Here is a 20,412-nt window from a genome sequence, read left to right as displayed (position 1 = left end):
TGTCCAACTCTTGATTTCAGCTCAGGTCATGATCCTAGTGTCCTTGGATCAAGCCCCATAGTTGGGTTCTGCACTGAGCATGAAGCCTGTTTGGGATTATCCCTCTCTCTCCTGCCCCTCTCCCCTGCCTGTGCTCTCTCTCTCTCTCTAAAATAAAACAAAATTAAAAAAAAAAAAAAAAAAAAAAACCCCCTTACAGCTAACATCACACTTAAAAGTGAAATACTAAATACTTTACCCCTAAGGTTGGGAACTAATAAGTAAGGGTGTTTGCTCTCATTACACTTATTTAACACCATGTTGAAAATTCTAGGCACTACAATAAGGCAAGAGAAATAAAACACATACAGATTGGAAAGGGAGAAATAAAACTATCTCTATTTGCAAATGACATGACTGTCTATGTGAAAAATCCCAAGGAATCTACAAAGAAAATTTCTAAAAGTAATAACAAGGTTGCAGGATATAAGATCAACACACAAAACTCAATCACATTTCTATATATTAACAATAAACACCCAGAAACCAAAATTAAAAACACACTACCAGGGTGCCTGGGTGGCTAAGTTGGTTAAGCATCCAACTTCAGCTCAGGTCATGATCTCATGGTTTGTTAATTCAAGCCCCGCATCCAGCTCTGTGCTGACAGCTCAGAGCATGGAGCCTGCTTAGGATTCTGTGTCTCCTTCTGTCTCTGCCCCTCCCCCACTTGTGCTCTGTCTCTCTGTCTCTCAGAAATAAATAAATGTAAAAAAACAAAAACAAAAACAAAAAAAACCTCACTACCATTTATAATCATGCCAAAGAAAACTAAATACCTAAGTGTACATTTATCAAAACATGTACAGAGTCTATATGCCGAAAATTATAAAATGCTGATGAAAACTATCAAAGAAGACCTAAAACAGAGAGGATTGTTTATGGAATGGAAAACTCAATATCATAAAAATGTCAATTCTCCCCCAATTAATCTGTAAGTTTAATGCAGTTCCTATCAAACTCCCAGCAAAGCTTTTTGTAGACATAGACAAGCTTATTCTAAACTTTACATGAAAAGGTGCAGACTCTAGAACTGCTAAACTAATCGACAAAGAGTAAGTAGAAGGAATTACTCTACCCAAATATTAAGGCTTACTACATAGCTACAATAATAAAAGCAGTATGATATTGGCATAAGGATAGACACATACATTAATGGAACATATAGAAAACCCAAATCAGATCTACATAAATATTCTTAACTGATTTTTGACAAAACTGCAAAAAGCAATGTAATGGAGAAAGGAAACCCTTTTCAACAGTGCTAGAGCAACTGGGTATCCACAGGCAAAGAAATGGACTCAACCTAAACTTCACACATTATATTAAAAAAAAATTTTTTTTTATTGTTTTTTAAAGTAGGCTCCATGCCCAGTGTGGGGCTTGAACCCATGACTCTGAGATCAAGAGTCACATCAAGAGTCTACCAACTGTGCCAGCCAGGCGCCCCTTTTCTTTCCTTTTTTTTTTTTTTTTACCTTGTATAAAAATTAAGCCAAATGATCATGACTTAAATATAAAATACAAAACTATAAAACTTTTAAGAAAAAAGTACAAAAAAATCTTTGTTATCTAGAGTTAGGCCAAGTTCTTAGGCTTGACACCAAAAGCACGAGTCACAAGGAAAAAAACTGATAAATTAGATCTCACCAAAATTAAAAACTTTTGTTCTATAAAAGCCTAGGTGAAAGTATGAAAAAACAAGCTACAAACTAGAAGAAAACATTTGCAAACCACGTATTCAACAAACGACTAGTATCTAAGCTATACAAAGGTCTTTCAGAACTCAACAGTAAAATATCAAACAAGCCAGTTAGAAAATGGGCACAAGATACGAACAGACATTTCAACAAAAAGGATATACAAATAGCAAATAAGCACATGAAAAGATGTTCAATATTATAAGCCATTAGGGAAATGCAAATCAAAACCACAATGCAGTATTATGGCACATTTCTCAAAATGGCTAAAATAAAAAGTAGTGACAACACCAAATGCTGGTGAGGGTGCATAGAAAATGGATTACTGATTCATCGCTGATGGGAATGTAAAATTTACTTTAGTGCTAGTCTGGAAAACAGTTTGACGGGTTCTTTAAAAACTACATATGCAACTACCATACAATCCAGCAATTATATTCCTGAACATCCCTGAGAAATGAAAATGTATATTCATATAAAATTTGTACACAAACGTTCATAGCGGCTTTATTTGTTTTTGTTGTTGATGATGTTGTTTTCATAGCAGCTTTATTTGTAATAGCCCAAAACTAGAATCAGCCCAGATGTCCTTCAACAGGTGAAAGTTTAAACAAATGATGGTATATATATATCCATATCATGGAATAGTACTCAGCAATAAAAAGGAACAAACTATTGATACATGCAACAACTTGAGTGAATCTCCAGGAAATCATGCTTAGTGAAAAAAAGGAAAAAAAGAAAAAGAAAATCCCAAAAGGTTACATATCGTATGATTCCATTTACATAAGATTTTTGAAGTAAGAGAATTTTAGAAAGGAAGAACAGATTAGTGGTTGCCAGGGATGGGGTGGGGTTGCCTATACAGCAACACTAGAGATCCTTGTGGTTTTAAAACTGTTCCGTATGTTGACTACAGTAATGGATACATGAACCTGCACATCTAAAAAAATTACACAGAATACACACACAAACACACACACACACACACACACACACACACACACAATGAGTAAAAATGTAAAACTACAGAAATCTGAATTAGATCAGTGGTGTTTATCAATATCAATACCCTGGTTGCAACTTTATACTCTATTTCTGCTAAATTTATGTTCCTATTTGGGGAAACTGAGAAAAATATACAGAGATCTCTCTGTATTATTTCTTGCAACTGCAAGTGAATCTACAATTATCTCAATAAAAAATCAATTAAACAACATGTGGGTGGGGCACTTGGTTGGTTCAGTCAGTAGAGCATGTGGCTCTTGATCTCGGGGTTATGAATTTGAGCCCTAGTTGGGTGTAAAGATTACAAATAAAATGAAGTAAAATTAAAAAAAATACAAAATAAAATAAAATAAAATAAAATAAAATAAAATAAAATGTGAGTATAAGTAACTTACCTAGGATCACACAGAAAGTGAGCTGACATTCAAACCTAGTCTTGGGGTGCCTGGGTGGCTCAGTTGGTTAAGCATATGACATGTGATATGGGCTCAGGTCATGATCTCAGGGTGGTGAAATCAGCTCAGAGCTGCACATGGAGGCTGTTTACGATTCTTTCTCCCTCTTCCTCTGCCCTTCCCCTGCTTGCACGAGCTCACTTGGGTGAGCTCGCTCTCTCTCTCTCTCTCTCTCTCTCTCAAAAAACAACAACAAAAACCTAGTTTTGACACTTAGCTTTGTATCTTCACCCAGGAAAATAGTAACAAATAACTTTAGGTAAATTACTCCCCCCCCCAAAAAAAAATAAACAAAAAAGCAATTACTGGGGCACCTTGATGGCTCAGCTGAGTGTCCATCTCTTGATTTTGGCTCAGGTCATGAACTCATGGTTGTGAGATCAAGCCTCAGGTCAGTACAACCTGCTTGGGATTCTCTCTCTTCCTCCCCCACTCATGCATGCTCGCTCTCTCTCGAAATAAATAAACTTAAAAAAAAAGAGCAATTACTATTGCTTAAAATATTCTTACTTTATGTAAGAAAGGAACTGTATTATTATATGGCTTAGCTGTGAACAATATTTATAAAGCCATAATGTAAACAATGAATATTGACATATTAGTTTTCTATTGCTGTGGTAAAAACAACACAAACATTTTATCTTAGACTTCTGTAGATTAAGTCTCATATACTTTCACTGGACTAAAATCACAGTGGTGCTAAGGCTGGGCTCCTTTCTAGAGGTTCTAGGGGAGAATCTTTTTCCTTGTCTTTTCTAGCTTCTAAAGGATGCCTGCATGCCTCTGCTCACGGTTTTCTTTCCTCCATCTGCAAACCACCAAGAGAGACTGAGTCCTTCTCATATAGCACCTATTCTGTCTTTCTCATCCACTTTTAACAATCCTATTAATTACACTGACCCCAACTCGATAATCCAGGGTAACCTCCCTATTTTAAAATCAGCTGATTAGCAACCTTAATTCCAAATGCAACCTTAACTCTCTTTTGCCATGTAAGGGAACATACTTACAGGTCCTGATGATTAGGATGAGACATTTGTGGTGGGTGTGGGGGTATTATTTTGCTTACCACAACTGATTTAACCAAAAACTATATTATACCTGCATTGTGAGAAAAAGTGTATGTGTATACCTGCAGAGCAGGAGAAGGTGTAATAGAAAATAGCAGTTTAGCAATTTAAGCATATCATTCAGAAATATATATGAAGGTAAAAAATGAAAAAAAAAAAAGGCCAACATTTAAAGCACTAAAAAACAAGAATCAGGGGTAGGTAAGGAACAAGAATCAGGGGGTAGGCTGGGGTGGCTGGGTTGGTTAAGTGTCTGACCCTTGATTTCGGCTCAGGTCATGATCTCACAGTTCTTGAGTTTGAGCCCCATGTTGGGCTCTATGCTAACAGTGTGGAGTCTGCTTGAGATTCTCTCCCCCCCTCTCTCTCTGCCCTTCCCCCACTTCCATTCCCTCTCAAAATAAATAAACAAACAAACAAACAAACGAACAAAACGACAAAAAAAAAGAATCAGGGTTAGGTAAGGAACACTAGGGCAGAAGAAAGATATTTTTCCTTATAAGCCTTAAAGTAGTATTTCACTCTAAAATGTACGTGGATTACTATGACTTGATTTTATTTTTTAATGGCTTCCAATTTGCATGGCTTTATCTCAGCCAAATCAGTCACATAGTATTAGTAATGTCCTTGGGCACTGCTCAGCAATAGCTGAGCAAAGCACTTTGAGCAAACTGTAGGAAAAAGAACAACTTGAACCAAAAACTATGGAATTTGTCCTGACTTATGTCTTTCAGCACTCTGAGCAAAAAACCTAGAAAATTCCTAATTTCCTGGAAAGTACCTGTGACCTAGAGAGGAAGGAGACTGCTTCTAATACTTAGGAACTAGAGTCTGAACAAGGTAAGTGTCACAGGTTCAAATAGTTGTTCTACCTTGATCAATGCTACCACAAATAAATTTTGTTCAGTGTATTAGTTCCGGGTGAAAAGTGACATGGGCAAAGTCAGGATGACAAGAAAGATTTTGACTTGTTTAGGGAATAGAAAGTAGCTTAGATTGGCTGAAAGGATAAGATAGAGGGAATCTAACTGGAAATAAAGTAAGAATCACAGGTCAGTATTTGATAATTAATGGAAGACCACTGAACACTGTTGAACAGCAAAGTGACAAAGAGCAAAGTATACTTTTTCACTCAGTTTTCAAAAGTGGTTGGTATTCAGTGAAGTTCAAGGAAAGTATTATCAGAACAGTGAAGCTCAAGGAAAGTATTATCAGAACCAATCCTTATCTAGGAGTGTGGTAGGACACTTGAGGCTCTCAGGTAGAAAATGCAAGGAGGCACTCATTCTCAGGGTCAATCAAGTGACCATACACTTGCAAAAATTTGAATGCCTCCTTAAATTTCCCACTTGCACAACCCTTAATATCCTTATTTTGTGGGCAAAGTACCACATTCGCCTCAACTATAATGGCCAAAAAGTGGAAATAACCCCAAATGTCTATCAGCTGGTGAACAGATAAATAAAATGCGTTATATTCATACAGTAGAATAAGGAATATTTTTCAGCCACAAAAAGGAATGAAATACTGATACATGCCACAACATGGATAAACCTTGAAAATATGCTGAGTGAAAAAAGCTAGTCACAGAAGATCACATAATGATAACTTATGATTCCATTTGTATGTAATGTTCAGAATGGGTAAATCTATAGGGACAGAAGTAAATTAGTAAGAGTTGCCAAGGGCTGGGGTTGTAGGTAGAAATGAGGAGTGATTGCTAATGGATATATAGTTTCTTTTGGGGATGATAAAAATGTAATAAAACTGACTACACTGACAGTTGTACAACTATAAATATACTAAAAACTTTTAAATTACACGTTAAATGGGTGAATTATATACTTTGTGAATTATATCTCAATAAAACTGTTATTTTATTTTATTTTTTAAAGTTTACTTATTTATTTTGAGAGAGAGAGAGCAAGCGCAAGCAGGGGAGGGGCAAAGAGAGAGGGAGGGAGAGCAAATCCCAAGCAGGCTCTACACTGTCAGCACAGAGCTCAATTCGGGGCTCGAACTCACAAATGATGAGATCATGACCTGAGCCAAAATCAAGAGTCAGACACAACCAACTGAGCCACCCAGGTGCCCCTAAAACCGTTATTTTAAAAACAGGCATTTAGGTAACTATTGAAAGAAGAAATAAAAAAGATGAGAGTCACCATGAAGTAAGAACTTCAAACTGAATTTTAAAAACAAGTTATGTCTTTTCATGAATTTGTAGAATAGGCACAGGAAAGGCAACTGTAAATCAGACTTCTACAGATTGCCCAGTTAAAATAATGGCCAGAATTTCATTGAGATTTCCTACTCAAAATAACTTGTGATGTGGCAATTTGTGGTTTAAACATTGGTTAAAACGTGAATAATATAAATGTGTGTTTTCAATATCAGTAAATACTCTAAAAGTCAGAGGTGTCTAGAACTTACCTTCGTAATTACAAAGTTTCTTATTTCAATTCTGTGAAATAACTAGAGGTTTCCTTAGACCTGGTAGGCCCCAACTAAAATAACACTTCTTTGGGGTGCCTGAGTGGCTTAGTCGGTTGAGCATCCGACTTCGGCTCCAGTCATGATCTCACAGTCCGTGGGTTCAAGCCCCGCGTCACGCTCTGTGCTGTCAGTTAGGAGCCTGGAGCCTGCTTCGAATTCTGTGTGTCTCTCTCTCTGCCCCTCCCCCACTCATGCTCTGTTTCTATCAAAAAATTAATAAACGTTGAAAAATGTTTAAATAAATAAATAAACAGACAGACAGACAGACACTGCTTTGGGGCACCTGGGTGGCTCAGTTGGTTAAGTATCCCACTCTTAATTTTGGCTCAGGTCACAATCTCATGGTAGTGAGATCGAACCCCATGTAGGTTCCACACTGAGCATGGGACCTGCTTGGAATTCTCTCTCTCCCTCTGTTCTGTCCCTCCTCAGCTTGTTCTCTCTCTCTCTCTCTCTCTCTCTCTCTCTCTCTAAATAATGAAAGAAGGAAGGAAGGAAGGAAGGAAGGAAGGAAGGAAGGAAGGAAGGAAGGAAGGAAGGAAGGAAGGAAAGAAAGAAAGAAAGAAAAGAAAGAAAGAAAGAAAGAAAGAAAGAAAGATAGATAGATAGATAGATAGATTCTGCCTCTCTCTGGGGTTCCCCAACACTGAAAGAACACATGGGAATTTCCAATTGTCCACAAGCTCTTTTCTTGTCTTCACTGACCACGAGTAAAGATAATAAAGGCTGAAAGAAACAGCAAAAAAAGATCAAGAAATTTATTTTCTTCTGGCACCATACAACTTTGACTGGGGTCAACATTTAGGACAGGATGCACCACCAAAGGAAGTGGATCTGCACAGAAACAACAGCTGAGCCCAGGTCAGAAATGAGACAATGGCACACAAACAAAGAGAAAGTTCTGTTTCTATAGATAATGGATTTTTCTACAAGCCTGACTATGAAACTACTGTACTGTCTAAAAGATATCTATTTAGAAGTTTCTTCTCACGAGAAAAAACTTTTTCTTCTGGGAATTTCAAATAAGTCATTGAATTCCTGCTGGCTTTATATTAAAATCCTACCTTTCATGTCACAAGAAAAAATGAACCTACATACCAGGTCAAAATACCAACAAAAATATTCCACAAGAGTCCAATATAGTCTTATCCTCAGGTTCTGTTTTCATTTCAAAACTCAAATGCTATTTGAAAAATATGCTTTGTAGAAAATGCTTCTTGCTTTCAACATGGTACAGGAAGGTACTTTGCTAAGAGAAAGTGCTTAAATACTGAAATATAGATTTCAGAAAAGTTCATTCATTGCGCACCAACAACAGGGTTATATTTCCTATTTGCAAAAAGCTAAGTAATGAATATAATACCTTTTTTCTCAAAAGCCACTTGCCTAGAGAGCACATTTTTATAGCCAAACAGAAAGAAATAAGAAAAACTCTAAAACAGTAATAGAAGATTAAAAACATTGTTGTATATCCTACAATCATATAAATATTGATGTTTGTGTCTGATATAAATGAGAGAGAGAGGGGCGCCTGGGTGGCGCAGTCGGTTAAGCGTCCGACTTCAGCCAGGTCACGATCTCGCGGTCTGTGAGTTCGAGCCCCGCGTCAGGCTCTGGGCTGATGGCTCAGAGCCTGGAGCCTGTTTCCGATTCTGTGTCTCCCTCTCTCTCTGCCCCTCCCCCGTTCATGCTCTGTCTCTCTCTGTCCCAAAAATAAATAAACGTTGAAAAAAAAAAATTTAAATGAGAGAGAGAGAGAAAAAAAATTCACAAATTTAGTATATGGCACTGTCCCCAAAACAAAAATAAAGAATTTGGATAGCCTTTTCTATAGGTGTACTCCCTAGAAGAAAAAGGACTAAAAAGTGAACCTCAGAGGTGCTAGGTGCCTCAGTCAGTTAAACATCTGACTCTTGATTTCCACTCAGGTCACGATCTCACAGTTCGTGAGATTGAGCTCTACATGGTGCTCTGTGAGGACAGTGTGGGGCTTGCTTGGGATTCTCTCCCCCCGCCCCGCCCCTCCCCTGCTCACTCTGTCTCTCTCAAAAAAAAAAAACATTTAAAATTTTTTTTTTCAACGTTTATTTATTTTTGGGACAGAGAGAGACAGAGCATGAACGGGGGAGGGGCAGAGAGAGAGGGAGACACAGAATCGGAAACAGGCTCCAGGCTCTGAGCCATCAGCCCAGAGCCTGACGCGGGGCTCAAACTCACGGACCGCGAGATCGTGACCTGGCTGAAGTCGGACGCTTAACCGACTGCGCCACCCAGGCGCCCCAAAAAAAAAAACATTTTAAAAAAAGTAAACCTCAAGGTGAATTCTACTTTCCCACTAATTCTCATTAAACATAAAAAATGTGTCCATATTTTTAATATCAATAGACAAACCTATAATTTTAGTGAAGATGTGATCAAGCTGGTGATTGGCTCAACATTAACCTGAACATTAGAATTTATCTTCAATATTATTTCTTCTGGGAACAATATTGTTTTTCTACAAGCTAAATGTTCCTTTTAGCACTTCATGTTATTTTCCCAGCTCCATACCCATACCATTCCTACTCATCCCAATGCTCAGCAATCTCTTCTATGTCTGGAAAATCCCTTAACACTCACAGCTCCCAGAATGTTATCCTTGTCAGCCTCTGCCTTCCCTTGCCTTTTCAATGATGCCTTTCACTTATAGGCACATCCAAACCTCAATAGGACAGTGAATTTATCAGCAACTATCAACAATGGAAAGGGTCTGGAATGGGGTGAAGAGTTTCATGTGTGACCAGCAGTTCATGGATTCCCTACCTGCTATACTTAGCCATTTTAACATAACCTTTAAGGCAGACACCCTATCTTGGTATTCTTTTTAGTGCTATCCATTGGCATTTTATACACCGATGGAAATGTTCCATATCTGCACTGTCCAATATAATAGCCACATGTGACTATATGGCTAGTACAACTGAAGAGACGAATTTTTACACTTATTTAATTTTTTAAATATTTTTTAGTGGCACCTGGGTGGCTCAGTCGGTTGAACGTCTGACTTCAGCTCAGGTCATGATCTCACAGCTCATGAGTTGGAGCCCTGCATCGGGCTCTGTGCTGACAGCTCAGAGCCTGGAGCCTGCTTCAGATTCTGTGTCTCCCTCTCTCTCTCTACCCCTCCCCCACTCATGCTCTGTCTCTCTCTCTCTCTCTCTCAAAAATAAATAAACATTACAAAAAAACTTTTTTTAATATTTTTTAAATGTTTATTTAAAAACACTCAATAATCACTCTGAAAGTAAACGGACAAAATGCTCCAAACAAAAGACATAGGGTAAGGCACCCGGGTGGCTCAGTCATTAAGCATCTGACTATGGCTCAGGTCATGATCTCACAGTTCATGAGTTCAAGTCCCACATCAGGTGAGCTCGAGCTCCACTTCGGGTGAGCACAAGCCCCACTTTGGCTGAGCTCGAGCCTTGCTTCTGGTGAGCTGAAGCCCTGCTTCAGGTGAACAAAAGCCCTGTTTCAGGTGAACAAGAGCCCCACTTTGGGTGAGCCCCCCCTTTCTCTTTCTCTCTCTCTACCCTCCTGGGATTCTCCTTTCTCTCTCTGCCCCTTGCTCACTTGTGCCCTTTCTCTCTCAAAACAAAACAAAACAAAACAAAAAACACACATAGGGTATGTCAGAATGGATGGAAAAACAAGATCCATCTATACGCTGCCTACCAGAGACTAATTTTAGACCTAAAGACACCTACAGATTAAAAGTGAAAGGATGGAGAACCATCTATCACACTATGCTAACAGAGGTCAAAAGAAAGCCAAAGTAGCCATACTTGTAACAGACAAACTAGATTTTAAAACAAAGACTGTAAATGAGATGAAGAAGGGCATTATATCATAATTAAGGGATCTACCCATCAAGAAGATCTAACAATTATAGGGGTGCCTGGGTGACTCAGTTGGCTAAGCATCCAACTTCACCTCAGGTCATGATCTCACAGTTAGTGAAAGACTCATCCTCAATGGGGAAAAACTGAGAGCTTTCCCTCTAAGGTCAGGAACATGACAGGGATGTCCACTCTCACCATTGTTGTTCAACATAGTACTGGAAGTCCCAGCCTCAGCAATCAGACAACAAAACAAAATAAAAGGCATCCAAATTGCCAAAGGAGAAGACAAACTTAAACTCTTCGCAGATGACATAATACTCTACGTCAATAACCTGAAAGACTCCACCAAAAAACTGAACTATCAGCTAGAACTGATACGAGAATTCAGCAATTGCAAAATATAAAATCAATGTACAGAAATCAGTTGCATTTTTAAACACCAATATTGAAGCAGCAGAAAGAGAAATCAAGGAATTTATCCCATTTACAACTGCACCAAAAACCATAAGATACCTAGGAATAAACCTAACTAAAGGGGCAAAAGATCTGTACACTGAAAACTATAGAAAGCTTATGAAAGAAATTGAAGAAGACACAAAGATACGGAAAAACATTCCATGCTCTTGGATTGGAAGAAGAAATACTGTTAAAATTTTGATACTACCCAAAAGCAATCTCTACATTCAATGCAATCCCTATCAAAATACCAGCATCCTTCACAGAGCTAGAACAAACAATCCTAAAATTTGTATGGAACCAGAAAAAGACCCCAGATAGCCAAAGTCATGTTCAAAAAGAAAATCAAAGCTGGAGGCATCACAATTCAGGACTTCAAGCTGTATTACAAAGTTGTAATCACCAAGACAGTATGGCACTAGGCACTAAAACAGAAACATAGATCAATGGAACAGAATAGAGAAGCCAGAAACGGACCCACAAATGTATGGCCAACTAATCTTTGAAAAAGCAAGAAAGAGTATCTAAGGGAAAAAAGACAATCTCTTCAGCAAATGGTGCTGGGAAAACTGGACCGCAACATGCAGAAGAATGACTCTAGACCACTTTCTTTTACCATACACAAAAATAAATTCAAAATGGATGAAAGACCTAAATGTAAGACAGGAACCATCAAAATCCTACAGGAGAAAACAGGCAGCAACCTTTTGACCTTGGCTACAGCAACTTCTTCCTAGTTATGTCTCCAGAGGCAAGGGAAATAAAAACAAAAATGAACAATTGAGACCTCATGAAGATAAAAAGCTTCTGCACAAAAAGGAAATAATCAACAAAACTAAAGGCAACCAATGGAGTAGGAGAAGATATTTGCAAATGACATATTGGATAAAGGTTAGTATCCAAAATCTATAAAGAACTTCTCAAATTCAACATCCAAAAAACAAATAATCCAGTGAAGAAATGGGCAGAAGACATAAATAGACACTTTTCCAAAGAAGACATCCACATGGCTGACAGACACATGAAAAGATGCTCTCTATCACTCATCATCAGAAAAACACAAATCAAAACTATGATGAAATACCACCTCACACTGTCAGAATGGCTAAAATTAACAACTCAGCGAACAACAGATGTTGGTGAGGATGTGGAGAAACAGGAACCCTTTTGCACTGTTGGTGGGAATGCAAACTGGTGCAGCCACTCTGGAAAATAGTATGGAGGTTGCTCAAAAAATGAAAAATAGAATTACCCTACAACCCACCAATAGCACTACTAGGTATTTATCCAAAGAATACAAAAATGCTGATTCAAAGGGGCACATGTACCCCAATGTTTACAGCAGCACTGTCAACAATAGCCAAATTATGGAAATAGCACAAAGGTCCATTGACTAATAAGTGGATACAGAAGATATGTAGTATGGGGCGCCTGAGTGGCTCAGTCAGGGGCGCCTGGGTGGCTCGGTCATCTGAGCATCTGATTCTCGATTTCGGCTCAGGTCACGATCTCACAATTCAAGTCCCGCGTCAGCCTCTACACTGGCAGCACAGAGCCTGCTTGGAATTCTTTCTCTCTCTCCTTCTCTCTCTCTGTCTCTCTCTCTCTCTGTCTGCCTCTCCCCTGCTTGCACTCTCTATAAACAAACAAACACACACACATTAAAAAAAAGATGTGAGATACACACACACACACACACAACGGAATACTACTTGACTTGGCAATCAAAAAGAATGAAATCTTGCCATTTGCAACAATGTGGATGGAACCAGAGTATATTATGCTAAGAGAAATAAGTCAGTCAAAGAAAGACAAATATCGTATGATTTCATTCATATGTAGAATTTAAGAAAACACAAAAGATGAACATAGGGGAAGAGAAGGAAAAATAAGATAAAAAGAGGGAGGGAGGCAAACCATAAGAGACTTTTAAAGACAGAACAAACTGAGGATTGCTGGAAGGGAGGTGAGTGAGAGGATGAGCTAATGATTGATGGGCATTAAGGAGGGCACTTGTTGGGATGAGCACTGGGTAAGTGATGAATCATTGGGTTTTACTCCTGAAACCAATAGTACACAGTATGTTAACTAACTTGAATTTAAATAAAAAAATATTTTTAAAATTAAAAAAAATCTTTTTTAAAAAAGAAAAAGATAGATAGCCACCCAAACACCCTGTGAGCATAAAAATTTTAGTATATCAGGGAGCCTGGGTGGCTCAGTCAGTTAAGTATCCAACTCTTGATCTCTGTTGGGGTCATAATCTCACAGTTCATGAGATCAAGTCCTGTGTCAGGCTCTGCGCTGACAGCATGAAGCCTGCTTGGGATTTTCTATCTCTACCCTTACCCGCCTTTGCACACATGCACGCTGTCTCCCTCTCAAAAATAAATAAATAGGGGCACCTGGGTGGCTCAGTCAGTTAAGCCTCCAACTTTAGCTCAGGTTGTGATCTTGCAGTTTGTGAGTTCAAGCCCTGCACTGGGTTCTGTGCTGACAGCTCAGAGCCTGGAGCCTGCTTCAGATTCTGTGTCTCCCTCTCTCTCTGCCCCTCTCCTGCTCACAATCTGTGTGTGTGTGTGTGTCTCTCTCTCAAAAATAAATAAATGGTAAATAAATAAACATTAAAAAACATTTTATTATATCAATAGATACCACAGATAACACAACACATTAGAGAAACTATGTGCTCTCTCTATATATAAATGTAAATATGACTTTTTTTAAAAAGTGTATGCTTCCACATACATATAAAGAGTTCTTGTTAATCAAAAGGTAAAAGAAAAAGTTTTAAAAAACAGTCAGGGGCGCCTGGGTGGTTCCAGTGGGTTAAGCCTCAGTCAATTTTGGCTCTGTTCATGATCTCACAGTTCATGGGATCATGGCCTGCATCAGGCTCTGCACGGACAGCATGGAGCCTGCTTAGGATTCTCTCTCTCCCTCTCTCTATGCCCCCATCCCACTCACACTCTGTCTCTCAAAATAAATAAATAAACTTTAAAAAAATAACAAAATTTAAAAAGTCAAAGGATAGAATAAACAGTTTCACAGAAAGAAATATAGTCAATAAAGAAATTAAAATATGCTCAAACTCACAAGTAACCTGAAAACTGCAAATTTTCTACCCATCATATTAGTAAAAATGTACAAGATTGATAATACCAAGTGTTGGCAAGTATGTAAGGATATAGGCACTTTCATAATCTGCTAGTGGAATGCATAATAGTACACAGACTCTATGAAAGGCAGATTGGCAGTATCTTTGAAAATATACATACCTTTCAAGCAATAATTACAGCCACTACTCTACAGGTATTCTAGAACATCAATCCAAGAGAAAGAATAAGGGATGTTCATTTTGGTTGGTAAATGCAAAAATCTTGGACAACTTAAATGTCCATCAATAAAAAAAAAAAAAAAAGGTTAAGTAAATTACAAAAAATCAAAAGGAAATACAATCAGCTGTTAAAAAGTGTATATTGACAGAAATCTTATAGGCACATAGCTAAGTTTTAAAAAAGAGAAAGAGCTGCAAGGGTACCTGGGTGGCTCAGTCAGTTAACCATCTGACTTTTGGTTTCAGCTCAAGTCATAATCTCAGAGTTCAGGAAAGTGAGCCTTGTGTCAGGCTCTGTACTGACAGCAAGGATCCTGCTTGGGATTCTCCTCACCCTCTCTCTCTGCCCCTCCCTTACTCCCACTCACTCTCTCTCATAATAAATAAACTTCTAAAAAAGTGTTTTTAATTTAAAAATAAATAGGGGCACCTGGGTGGTTCAATCGCTTAAGCGTCCAACTTCGGCTCAGGTCATGATCTCATAGTTTGTGAGTTGGACAAAGTCAGCTCTGTGCTGATAGCTCACAGTCTGAAGCCTGCTTCAGATTCTGTGTCTCTGTCTCTTTCTGCCCCCCCCCCACTCTGTCTTTCTCTCTCAAAAATAAACATTTTTAAAAAATTGGGGGGGGGGGAATGCAAGCTGGTGCAGCCACTCTAGAAAACGGTATGGAGGTTCCTCAAAAAATTAAAAATAGAACTACCCTATGACCCAGCAATTACACTACTAGGTATTTATCCAAGGGATACAGGTGTGCTGTTTCGAAGGAACATTTGCATCCCAATGTTTATAGCAGCACTATCAACGATAGCCAAAGTATGGAAAGAGCCCAAATGTCCATCGATGGATGAATGGATAAAGAAGATGTGGTATATATATATACACAATGGAGTATTACTTGGCAATCAAAAAGAATGAAATCTTGCCATTTGCAACCATGTGGATGGAACTAGAGGCTATTATGCTAAGTGAAATTAGTCAAAGAAAGATGAATATCATATGACTTCACTCATATGAGAACTTTAAGAGACAAAAAAGATGAACATAAGGGAAGGGAAACAAAAATCATATAAAAACAGGGAGAGGGACAAAACATAAGAGACTCTTAAATATGGAAAACAAACAGAGGGTTACTGGAGGGATTGTGGGAGGGGGGATGGGCTAAATGGGTAAAGGGCATTAAGGAATCTATTCCTGAAATCATTGTTGCACTAGATGCTAATTTGGATGTAAATTTAAAAAATAAAATAAATAAATAAAATTAAAATTTTAAAAATTTTAATAAACAAATAAATAAAATCTTGGAGCATCTGGCTAGCTCAGTCATAAGAGCATGCTATTCTTGATCTTGGGGTTGTGAGTTTGAGCCCCACACTGGGTGTAGTGATTACTTAAAAAATAAAATCTTTAAAAATTTTTTTTCAAGTCTTTTGAAGAAGACATAAACACTGAAGACAAGAAAGAAAAATAAATATGGAAAAATGTTCAATTTCACAGGCAAAGAAATGGAAATTTAAAGTGAGATAGCAATTTTCACCTGTCACGTAAACTGTTTTTAATTTGTTCAATGTCTATTTACTATTGCTGATATAAGTGCTGGGAAATTAATACTTTTCCCCACACATCCCTGGAGGAGTGTAAATGGATAGAACCTTTCCAAGAGGTATGTGTATAAAAGTAGAAGAAAAGATCTTCAGGCTCTCCTGTGGAGATTCAGAGTTAAAGAACACTTTTCGGCCATTATCCTCTTTACACATGGGCGGTTACTCTTTCAGTTTTCAACCCTCTGGGGCAGAAGTTCCATGCTCTGCCCTCAAGGCTCTTCCTCTCATTACACTCTTACTCTAAACCTTTCTTAGAAAAATGTCTCAATGCCTGAAAATAATTCACATAAAAAACATGGGCACCCAACCCGCTTAGTTAAAAGGTGTTAGAAAACAGAATCTTATTCACACCCACATGTTTGTGGAGCCTATAGATGAGGGACTGCTGCAGAAAGTCAACTGAATGAAAAACCTGACCTGACTCACCTTCAAATGTGTATGTATTTCTTAATAATATTAGGTATTACAACATAGTTGTAACCCTCCACTTTTTTCTTAATGTTTATTTATTTTTGAGAGAGAGGGAACATGCAAGCACTAGTTGGGGAGGGGCAGAGAGAGGGAGCCAGAGGATCCAAAGCAGGCTCACTGACAGAGAGCCCAATGCGGTGCTCAACCTCACAAGCCCTGAGATCATGATGTGAGCCAAACTCAGATGCTTAACCAGCTGAGCCACCGAGGCTCCCCCCTCCACTTTTTTTAAGGCATATAAACATTTATTAAAATGGGTCAATAATGCAGCTAGACACAGAAAAATGAAACAGTAATATAATAAACCAAATATAAGAAGCCTCTGAATGAACTATGCATTTATCCTAAGTATCAGTAGGAAGTATAAGTACAGTAGAAGGGAAACAAGTCATCAGTTTGTACTCTCATCTATCAATAGCCTCCTGACAACTCTGGTTTCCTGAAATTAGCTGAGAGCATCTATAACTCAATGCATAATGATTATTAAATATAATTTGGCAATGTGGTACAGTAGAAGAAACACTTAATTAGAAATCAGGACACCTGGGACATTGCAGGAGTGTGACTTTGGCAAGTCACTTAAAAGTTCCTGTTGCCTTGGGGCATCTGGGTGGCTCCATGGGTTGAGCATTTGACTCTTGATTTCAGATTTCAGCTCAGGTCATAATATCGCAATTTGTGAGATCGAGCCCTGTGTCAGGCTTTGCACTGACAGTGTGGATCCTGCTTGGAAATCTCTCTCTCTCCCCCTCTCTCTCTGCCCCTTCCCCACTCTGTCGTGTGTGCATGCACACTCTCTCAAAATAAATATACTTTAAAAAAAAGTCTGGGGGCGCCTGGGTGGCGCAGTCGGTTAAGCGTCCGACTTCAGCCAGGTCACGATCTCGTGGTCCGTGAGTTCGAGCCCCGCATCAGGCTCTGGGCTGATGGCTCAGAGCCTGGAGCCTGTTTCCGATTCTGTGTCTCCCTCTCTCTCTGCCCCTCCCCCGTTCATGCTCTGTCTCTCTCTGTCCCAAAAATAAATAAACGTTGAAAAAAAAATTAAAAAAAAAAAAGTCTGAATGCAAATATATAAATACATGTGACATGTATATATTTTTCTTAATACAAAAAAAGCAGTATAAAATGTTTAAATCTCTTAAAGTCTGTTGTAATAACATTTGCTCTATACTGCATATGAATATAATCATTTCCATTATTAAAATGATCACTTTCTAGAAGATTGCAAATGTTAACAATTGCTTGTTATGACTATTTTCCCAAGCATAGCTCCCTATACAATTATATACAACATGAATATGGCAATTTACTCAATTCTCTGTTCAACAACATAAACTCATACTTAGCATCATGTTAATATTCAAATTAGTTCCCATATGTAGTGTAAACATTTGAGGGAGAAAAAATATATGAACAAAGACACAGAGGTTGAATTCTGATCTTCTGGCCAATTCTACCTTCAATCTCTGCCCCACCCCAATCTCGAGGTACTCTCCCTGCAAAAGAAAGGAATCTTGCTTAGGTTTTTCCAATCACATATATTTCCAACTCCAATCCCTAATCTGACATTTACTAGCTCTATGATCTTTAGCAACTTCCTTAATTTTTTGTTTAAAATTGAAGCACTAAGGACCAGCTGAAGAGCAGAATGTTATGAAGATAAAATGAGATAATGTATCTGGCACATTAATAATCGGTCAAAAATTTTAGTTATTATGCTTATTATTGACTTAAGAACATACAGTGATATTTAAGAGTACCAAAAAAAGACTTAAATCACAAGCTGACTTGTGAATTTTGTCATTGTAACTTTTATCTCTTCTGAGAAACATAATATGTATTCTATTAATGCAGCATGGTTTAGAATCTGTTTAGTATTTTGTAACTTTTAAAATTATTTCTTCCTTTATAATCTTGTCAACTAGGAAAACTCCTGAGGGCCAGAATCTTGTTTCATGAGCTTGTGTGCACATACTGTGCTTTTTTTTTTTTTTTTTTCTTTGAGAGAGAGAGAGAGCACATATAATGGGGGGGGGGGGGGGGAGGGCAGAGAAAGAGAATGAATCTCAAGCAGGCTCCAAGCTCAGAGCCTGCCATGGGGTCCATCCCATGATCCTGGGATCATGACTTGAGCCAAATCAAGAGTCAGACACTCAACGGACTGAACCACCCACCTGCCCCTATATTGTTCTTATTACATTGTAATTATTTGTTTCTCTGTCACTCTACCTGGGTTCTGAGCATTGCAAGGCAGAGAGCAAAGCTTACCCCTATTTGTATCCTAAAAGCTTAGTAATGATACAAAATAGGTCTCAGTAAATGTTTGTTGAATGGATAAATGAATGAATTACTCTCACCCCTCCCCTCAATGCCTTACACAGTACTCCACACATAATAGGAACTCAGTAAAGCTCTTTAATGGAGCCATGCAGAAATCATTTGGACCCAACCACATAAAGCTGTATGTTGCCTCAGAAAGGCTTTAAAGTGTAGCTACTAATATTACAAATTAAAACTTTTAGTCTAACACATATCAAATAAATAGGTTCAATGACTAACCACATCAAGGGTAGTGCCAGAAGGATTTAAAAGCCATTATTCTAATTAATGAATTTGTGAACCTCAAATGGAAAAATCCAGTTACATAATCAAAAGAGGTTATCCCCTACAAATTTATACCTACAAAAGACAGTAAGAAAAATTATCAGATAGTTTGTAATTGTTTTTATGCCTGAATTGAAGCCATTGTTTTCAGTAGAAATAAGAGTTCAGGAGCAAAGTGGTCCAACCTCATCTCCACAAAACAGTTCTGAAACTGAGAAACTAAGTATTTTGCCCTCTCCTTGATTTTAACTCCTGGGAGACTCACTTTATTCCCAGATTAGCAGATATTCAAAACTTGTTCTATCTCCTAAAATAAAACTTCATCCATTTCTTAAAAGGCAAATAACCTGAATATGCGCACTTTGGGAACACTAGGTTTTATATTCAAGTTAACTAAAACTATCCCTAGTGTTCAGCCTTCTGCTGCAGCAATAGAAACACTTTCCTTACTTTTTAAATTACATTCGTGGAAGGCTTAAGTGTCGTGCTGCACATTCTTTCACTGTATCAGCTAAACTGGTTTTACACTGCATATATAATTTCAAAAGTACACCGTAAAGGAATTCTATACTTGAATGAATCTGGGAAGAAACGTGATCTCAGCACACACACCCCTTCTTTCAACTCAATACGCTCCAGAGGAAGCACATCTTAGGGGTTTTTTTTCCTAAAGAATTTCTCTCCCGTCCCCACCCCACACTTTATTTTACAGCAGCAATCATTCATTATCCCACTCAACAGTCTCTCCGCAGAAAGAACCTTTCCAACTAATCCTAGTTCACCAGGACCCTACTTCTACATCTTACAGTCCGTGGGGGATTTCTTTGGAAGGGACAAGTGTTGGTGGAGGTCCGGGACGCCACCATTCCCGCCACGCCATTTAGGACCCAGGTCCTGGCGCGCAGTCTTAGACCAGCTTTCGGCGGACCCCGTGAGCCGCCAAGGGTCCGACACAGTCCCCCCGTCCTCACCAGTGCAAAGCAAACCGGGCCCAACCTCTGTGCTCCCATTCAATATACCCTCCACCTCGCGGTACCCCATTTCTTCCCACTTACTCCTCGATGTAGTTCGGTCCCTTTATCCAGTTCTGAGTCCGCGTAACCCTCTTCCTTCCAACGCACACCCTTACACACTCCGGCCCCTGCCCCTTGAACCCTACTACACCGCCGTCCCTCCCACTGGACCTCACGGCAGCTCTAGCCCTCCGAGTGCCCTAGTGCAGACCTGCGCCAGGTCCCTTTACCCACTGGACCTGGGTCCTCTCCAACACGTCACACTTGGGCCCGTTATTCC

General features: G+C 38.7%; 1 protein-coding gene across 1 annotated transcript in view; it reads right to left on the bottom strand.

The window, feature by feature from the left end:
* Positions 1-20,412, bottom strand: part of USP54 (ubiquitin specific peptidase 54) — a 133,937-nt gene extending 113,525 nt beyond the window's left edge. Inside the window, exon 1 of the mRNA XM_030334354.2 lies at positions 20,175-20,412. The gene's annotated coding sequence lies outside the window, so the exon portion shown is untranslated. The remainder of the gene's footprint in view (positions 1-20,174) is intronic.

Source organism: Lynx canadensis, chromosome D2, assembly GCF_007474595.2.
Source record: "Lynx canadensis isolate LIC74 chromosome D2, mLynCan4.pri.v2, whole genome shotgun sequence".
NCBI classification, from domain to species: Eukaryota; Metazoa; Chordata; class Mammalia; order Carnivora; family Felidae; genus Lynx; species Lynx canadensis.
The sequence above is the reverse complement of the archived record's forward strand: the minus strand, read 5'-3'. Positions and strand labels throughout refer to the sequence as shown.